Below are 8136 nucleotides of genomic sequence, written 5' to 3' on the forward strand. Positions count from 1 at the left end.
CAGACTTTTTCATAAGACATGTGTCGTCTGAATCTGACATTAAAGATTGTGCAGGCATTTCAACAGGTCATGCACACGCGGGGGGAAAAAAAAAATGCCCCAAAAAAATATGGTTTTCATTAGGAAAGTGAGTATTTTTAGAGAGGTGTGGTTCAGTTCAGATGAAAAGGGAAGAAAGAAAAATGAAAGCGGTGCAAGAGATCCCCAACTGCAACATTATTTATATTGCTGTTGAAATGCAGTGTGTTCTCTTTATAAAGCTGCTTTTGGGAGCGAAATAATAGAGACCCTGCCAGAACCAGGTGCATATCATGGAGTTTGTTTATAATCCAAGTTAAAGGAGAGCAGATTTATACCAGAAAGAACTCTCCGAGGGGACTTTGGAGTTTAAGTGTCCTGTCTTAATCTATACATTACCTCCTCAACAAAGCAGTTGTCTTGAAGCAAAACATAAAATACAGTTTCAATGAATTCACAGATAATTCCAGGGAATTTTATCTGGTGTGATATAGTTTCAGACTGCTTGTTCTGTTCCCAGCTTTTTATTTCACTCTTAAGTTGTTTTATTTCTGCGTCAAGAGAATGAAAAAGATCAGAGAGGGCTCGTTTCCACAGAAAGATGCTTTTGTGCAATATAAGCAAAAAAAAAGCAAGGCTTTCCCAGGCTTGCAATTCCACCACCTTGTCCTGGGATTTGCTGCAGTTTGCACACACTTTTTCTACAGAAAAAGCTCTTGTTTTAGTCCAGAAACAGTTGAGCAAATTTCCCTCCACTTTTCATTTTCATTCTTTTTTGTAACTCTTATCTTTTCATCTCTCCTGTTCTAACACCACACTTCATGTTTTCCTTTTGCTCTCCAGAAAATGGCTATTGTCCCACTGAGAACACATCCTTCTGCCTGCTTTTGTGCAAGTGGCAGATTGGTTGGAAAAACAGGAACACTTTCACTCCTTTCTGAAGAGAAGCATGCAGTACTTGCTAAAAATTCCCATGCTTCTGCAGAACCAACTGTTCTTTCCATCAAAAAAAAAAAAAATCCACCTACTTGAGCAAACTTTTCAATACGTTGGCCCAATTTTTCATTATGGTAAACTTTGAAATGGTTGAAATGTTTGGAATAACGGTGCAAATATTTTCTCAATTTTGAAAAAGGGAAACTAAGCCAAAAAGCTGCCTGATCAAAATGGGGTTCTCCTTGAAATTCCAAATGATGGCAGCAGACAGGGCAATCATTTGATCACAGAATGGTTTGAGTTGGAAGGGACCTGAAAGATCATTTTGTTCCAACTCCCCTCCCATGGGCAGGATAGTCCCACTATCCCAAGTTGCTCAGAGCTCCATTCAATGTTCTCTTGGTGATTGTGAAATATTTGTAATTACATTTTAAATAAAATGGAAAGAAAATATTTTTTTTTACATTTTAATAAAATTTGAAAAAATAATTTCTCTTGTCCTGATATCTAAACTGATCACAGGAAGTGGTTTTCCTCCTTCTGCTTCACAGAATCATACAATCAGTTAGGTTGGAAAAGACCTCTGAAATCACTGAGTACAACCTAATGGTGAGGACTCATTTCACTAAAATCGGGATTTTCTGAGCTCTAAATCAGGTCAGAATTTTGACACAGTGGCTGAGGTGAGTGTTTGCAAGCTTCACATCACCACTAAAAGCTATTTCACAGAGTGTCTATACAAGAGCATATTGATCTCCTAAATCTTTAAGCCAGATGGCACCAATTATCATAATCTATTCTGCTGAATGGTAGCAAAGATTTCTTACAGTTGTTTTGTGTCACTGTCTTAGCATCATCTGCTGCCCTTTTCTTGACATTCCTCTTGGTATTTTCAAGAATGTGGAAGGCCTTGCCCTGATCTTGATCCCACTCATGAGTGTCACCAAACATGTATGACCAAGATCACCTCCAAGTCTTTCTTCAGCCTTCCTGCAAAACCAGCCTTGGGAATCCATCATCCTTCAGGAGCCACATCACAGCAGATCCCCATGCCCAGCTCTGCTACGTGTGCAGTTTGACAAAATAAATCAGATCTTGGTCTGAAGAACTTATTCTTATGTTTTGAAGGCCATGGAAATATTGGGGCAAGTCCAGAGAGGCCATGAGGTTGGTGAGGGGTTTATAAGGAGCAGCTCCCCTATGGAGACAGGATGGGAAAATTAGGGCTGTTCAGCCTGGAGAAGAGAAAGTTCTGTGGAGACCTCAGAGCAACTTCCAGGGTCTGAAGGGGCTACAGGGAACTGGAAAGGGACAATTCATCAGGAACTGCAGTGACAGGACAAGGGGCATGGGTTCCAACTGACAGAGGGGAAATTTGAGTTAGATATTGGGCAGGAATTGTTCCCTGGGAGGGTGGGCAGGGCTGGCACAGGGTGCCCAGAGCAGCTGTGGCTGCCCCTGGATCCCTGGCAGTGCCCAAGGCCAGGTTGGACATTGGGGCTGGAGCAGCCTGGGACAGTGGGAGGTGTCCCTGCCCATGGCAGGGGGTGGAATGTGATGATTTTTAATGTCCCTTCCAACAAAAACCTTTCTATGATTTTATTTTGTTCTAAACCACAGTGTCAGAAGCAGATTTTAGGGTGAGATATGTTTTGAATACTTTGCTTTTTGCAATAAACAGTGCATGTGAGCCTGGTCCTGCCTCAACCTACAAGCATCTTTCAGTGTTCTCCAGTTAGTTCAAGGGCTCAAGGAAAATCAAGGAAACCACATTTCTTCATGGGATAATCCAAAGTTTTCTGGAGCTGTCTGTAAAAAAATAGTGGGGTTCAGCATGCAATTCTTTAATTTTAAGATTTCACTTAATCCAGTGCAAAGTGCTGTCCAGAATGAAACATCTTCATTTTTCATCAGCTCTAAAAGAAACATGAAACAGAGAATGATTAAGGCTGGAAAAACCATCCAAGATCTTGAGTCCAAGCTGTGCCTGATGCCCACCTTGCCACCCAGCCCAGAGCACTGAGTGCCACATCCAGGACTTAAAACTGACCATGACTGAGACTGGGGACATGCAGGACATGTGCCACCAGCCAGGCAGCCATGGGGACACCCAGGAGAAGATCAGCCAGGCACCTCTGTCCCCTCACATCTCCACTCCACTGCTGCACCCTCTGCTTCAGGGTGTCGATTGAGCAGCTGGAAGCAGGGGTGGCTCATGCAGAGGGTGACTCAGTGTCACATCCCCAGCTGAGTCACCTTCGGCAGCCGCCTCTCCCTTCCTGCCCAGCCAGCAGAGAGCTCACTGTGCTCAGGCACCTGCACAGCCCAGCTCTGCCCTGCCTGCAGACACACACATGGCATTTTGGGGACATCCCTGTGCCCCCTGCCCTGCCTGCAGACACACACATGGCATTTTGGGGACATCCCTGTGCCCTCTGCCCTGCCTGCAGACATCCCTGTGCCCTCTGCCCTGCCTGCAGACACACACATGGCATTTTGGGGACATCCCTGTGCCCTCTGCCCTGCCTGCAGACACACACATGGCATTTTGGGGACATCCCTGTGCCCCCTGCCCTGCCTGCAGACAGACACATGGCATTTTGGGGACATCCCTGTGTCCTCTGTGTCGCTGTGACTGCATTGGTGTGAGTAGAGTTGCAGCTGAGGAAAATGGAGTTTCTCCCATTCGTGTATCACGGAGTTTTTTGGAGCTTCACGTCCTGGGGGAAACTGTTTTTCTGCCTCTGGCTGTAATTTCAGACGTTTCTCTGTTGCATGACACAGGTAGTGAAGAAATTCTGTGGAAAACTTGTGAGAATTAGCCAAATAAAAGATAAAATTACATATGTGTGTGATTATATACGGGAATAGCTAAAAATGATTAATAGAGAGAAATATCACTTTTCTTTGAGCTGTGTGTTCATGAAGATCTGTTAACAAAGCTGGATTTACAGCACTACAGGCACTTGTGTGTGAACAACACCAATTCCACTGACATGAATGCAAAATTTAAGTTTTTTTCCAGGTACCATGATAAATAGAGAAAGTAGAGAAGCAGACTAATGCAAAGAAGAGAGAGATGTTAGTTCATAAGTTTAAATCCCATAAAAATTATGCTTATCTGGATATTAATTCTCCATTGGATTACATTTGCATTGAGCTGTGGCCTCCTCAGGGATCACCATGCACCAAGCAATCCAAGGGGATGCAAAAATGTAAATATATATGAAAATAATGTATTTATGTATTGCATTTATGTATTTACACTTATTAATTGCTTTCTACTGAAGTGTAAACATTTTTATTTTTGGTCAGGCTTGTCTTCATCCATTATTCATTAGCTATGTTTTATGTTCAAACACCCATTCTGATACAGGTCATTTCTATACACTGGTTATATTATTCACCAGTAAATATTTTTTAAATTATGACGTTTTGCCATCTACCCTAACTTTGACCTCTTTTTAAAAAAAAAAAAACACTTCAAACTTTAGCTTTCTTATTTTTAATTTTTGCCATGTGGCTGGAGAACTTTGCAGTTCTTACAAAGATGCTCCACTGAGCCTTTCTGTATTGATTACTGGGTGAGTTATTCTTTGAGTCTCAGCAGTGATGCCAAGAAATGCCCCTTTGGAGAGAGAAAGGGAAATGCTTTGGTTAAAATAGGAAAAAAACACAAATTCTGCCCCCCAATCTCAAACTGAGTGAGGAGCTCAGTTCTGGTCACAGAAATTTGCAGAGAGAGTTTAATTCACCATTATTCCGGTTTGCCTTTGGACTGATATTCAGCTTTGTCTCTTTTGGGACTTATTTGCCAAAATAGAGGGGAAAAAAAGCAGAGAGTTTCACTTTATTTTGGAGATTCAAGATGTTTAGGAGGGATTCAGGCAAACATTCCCACTCTCCAATCACTCAGATCAGACCTTTGGCATTTTAAATTTTTTTTCCCATCATTTCTTGCAGCCTGATAAAACCCCTCCTGAATTCATGGGAGTTTCAAGTGTTCCATGGACCTTCCCTGCCAACATATTGTTTTTTGAACTCAGCTATCAGTGTAAGCAGAAAAAAAAAACAAACTTAAAAATGAAAATAAACAAATTATCTCACTTTCCTTTTAGCCCATTGCTTGGGAAAGAGTGTGAGTCAAAAATTGTTTCAGCAGTCCTGAATAATCACTGATGCTGAATATCCTGGTGATCAATATCCCCCTCACCCAACCACACTATCTAACCAGATACTTACACAGGTAAATTCCAAATTAAATGCTTTCTTTTGTCAGTTAAGAGCTTTTAAATAAAAATGATCTTTCCTTCCCTCATAGGTTCTCTCATAGAAGGGACACCAATTTTTTCAGAGGTTGCCAAAATGATATTGAGGTGTGCAGTCTGTGACTAAAACAAATCCATGAGTACTGGAAAAATCCCTCATTTCTGCTCCTTAAGAAAGAGTTTCCTCTTTTTTTTTTAAATATCCAGGCAACATGATGTGTCTATATAACTGCCTATCTCTCCTGAGTTAAATGTCATTTTTACATAAGGGAACCTTTATTAGTGAATGTCACCCACACCTGGGAGAGGTAATATTTATAAACGTGTCTCCTTTTTGTTGCCTGAGTTGTTCATCCTAAATGATATTTTCATAGGTGAAATGTTAATCCTTTCTGATTCTAATGAGAAAATCAGGTGCTGGAATTGCATTTCACCAGTGGGGGGAAAAAAAAATCTGTGCTCCAGTCCTCTTGTTTCATATCAAAAGAAATAAATATCATTCATATATCTCATTTAATTGATAATAACTACGATGATTAATGCTATGAAATTTGCATTATTATCCTTTTTTTCAGTTTTTTTGGAATGAATTGGTACTTTAACCTGGGGAAAGGAGGCTCAGGGAGGACCATATTGCTCTTTAAAACCACCTGAAAGGCTGTAGCCAGGTGGGGCTTGGTTTTTTCTCGCAGGTGACAAGTGACAGGCCAAGAGGAAACAGCCTCAGGTTGCACCATGGGAGGCTTAGGGTGATATTAGGAAAAAATTTCTTCACTGCAAGGGTGGTCAAGCATAGGAATGGGCTGTCCAGGCAAGTGGTGGAATTGCTGTCTGTGGAAATCTGCAAAAACCACGTGGATGTGGCACTTGGGGACATGGTTTAGTGGTGAACACAGCCTAAAACCATAGCAAGTTTTGCATCCTTTAAGTGCTTCAGTTCTGCCATTAAGACTCAAAATTATCTGAGGCTGTGCCACTTAGTAAATATATTTTCATAGGCCCACTGCTCTGGAAGAAATATGGCAACAGTGCTGGTTATGGGATTTTTCTTGATCCAGATGTGACAATTTGTTAATTGTTATCGCTTGTCTCCAACTTGCATTTTGAAAACTGTGTTTGAGGAGATGGAAAATGACGTGACCACTTTTTTTTTTCTTTCCCCACGACACTCCTGAGCAAAAGGCACTGCTTGAAGACCCATCTGCTCTGAAATTTCCTCCTGACAGAAAGCTCCAAGAATGAGCCTTTGGGGTGGATCTTGTCCCTGCACAGGACACCGGGGTCAGCCTTGGGGACAACTGCAATGACAGAGCAAAGAGCTTCAGGGCCATGGCAGCTGGGGCTGGTGGCAGCAAGGTGGCACAGCAAGGGATGCTCCAGCCTCTCACCTGGCTGGCCCTTCCTCCCTTTCCTTCCTCGTTTCCCACTGCTTGCACTCTGCAGGAGCATTGGCTGAATGTTTCAGTCATATAGGTAGGGCTTGAAAGGTCAGAAGATTGGGGTTTTGGGGTGTGGAGTGAAAGTGTGGAGCAGCTTTCCACGTGGGAGCTCAGCAGCTCAGCTGTCCTCTGGTCACTGGTGGGGCTGCCAGCCTGTCCCCTGCTCCTGGGAGTGCCTGAACTCTGAAGGTGATGCAGGAGATGGAGCCACAAGGACTCACTGAGAGCTGGACATCACTCCTGCTGGCTTTGCTGCATCTCCTCCATGAAAACACAGCATTTTGGGGGCCCTGCCATGGGTCCTGCTCCTGCAGCCACACCTGGCTGTAGCACGAAGCTGTCAGCATGCTCAGTGTCCTTGTCTCTGCTGTTTTATCCCATTTAACAGGAATTATGCATCACACTCCCAGAGAATTTGTGGCCATCGTGTTACCGAGAGCTGCTGCGCGCAGTGTACAAAGATTTGGGGTGCAGGATTTTTCCCCAACCCTCCTGTTCCCATCCTGCCAGGCATTTTCTGACCCCAGGAACATCCTTGTTGGAGTCTGTAACCACCACACTCCTCTGGACCAGGAGTTTCTAACCACAGCTCCACCAGGCAAACCTGGTGCCACCAGCACCTCGTAAGGATGAAACTGCTGCTAGCTGCAGTTTGTTTCGGGGATCAACTGGTTTTGGGGCTGTCTCCTGCTGGATTTATGTTCTCTGAAGAGTTAAGTACATTAGTGTGGGTAATCTCACTCCATTACCTTCTATAAAACTGAATCTATGATTTCCTCCCTGGTGAGCATTTACCATGGCGAAATAGGCTACTATTTTCATATTTAACTCATTGGTAACTCATAAAACCAGCTCAAGTTGTCTGCCCCAAAGAGCAGAAGCTGTGGGACGGGCTGGAGGGTCAGAGCTTTTACAAGACCTGCAGTGTCAGTGCAGTGCTCTCAGCATCACCCTAGCATCCCTAGCCCATCCCTCCCCCTGCTCCTTTGAAATCCACAAAAATCAGAAATTTATAAGGCTTCTTAAAAATCCGAGATGAAGCAATTAAACCTCCAGACTGGAGGATGTGAACCTTTAAAGGCCCTTTGCAGAATATCAAAAGAATGAGAGGATTATATTTAGCAGGTGTGACAGCCCACGCAGGACATTTCATTGTGAAAGGGGCTGACATGAACCAGGAACCGATACTTAAATTAATATAAAACATCTTGGGGGAAAGGTGTTTTCTTTTCTTTTTTAAGCATTGGGAAATCATAATGCTCTCTGGCTTCTTCAAAAGCGAGAGGTCCAAATATACAGGAGTCATCTGGCATGTAAAAATAAAAAGTCTGGGGAGGGGACACACACATAAAAATGCTTTGGATGAGGTTGGGAGGCAAATGTTGAGGGCCAGGGGGCCAAGAAACACCACTGTGAGTTTTCCTGCCCTGCCTCACCTGAGGCTTTGCATTTCTGCTTGCAGATCCGAGGATTTT

At 43.2% G+C, this 8136-nt stretch overlaps 1 long non-coding RNA gene across 1 annotated transcript; it reads right to left on the bottom strand.

The window, feature by feature from the left end:
- Window positions 1-303: 303 nt before the first annotated feature.
- On the bottom strand, window positions 304-2865 carry LOC148224987 (uncharacterized). The gene is made up of 2 exons (XR_015801875.1): window positions 2667-2865; window positions 304-569 (listed from the first exon to the last, which is right to left on the bottom strand). It is a non-coding gene; the product is annotated as an uncharacterized LOC148224987 (long non-coding RNA).
- Window positions 2866-8136: the final 5271 nt, after the last annotated feature.

This window comes from Sturnus vulgaris, chromosome 2 (assembly GCF_052056855.1).
Source record: "Sturnus vulgaris isolate bStuVul1 chromosome 2, bStuVul1.hap1, whole genome shotgun sequence".
Lineage (NCBI taxonomy): Eukaryota > Metazoa > Chordata > Aves > Passeriformes > Sturnidae > Sturnus > Sturnus vulgaris.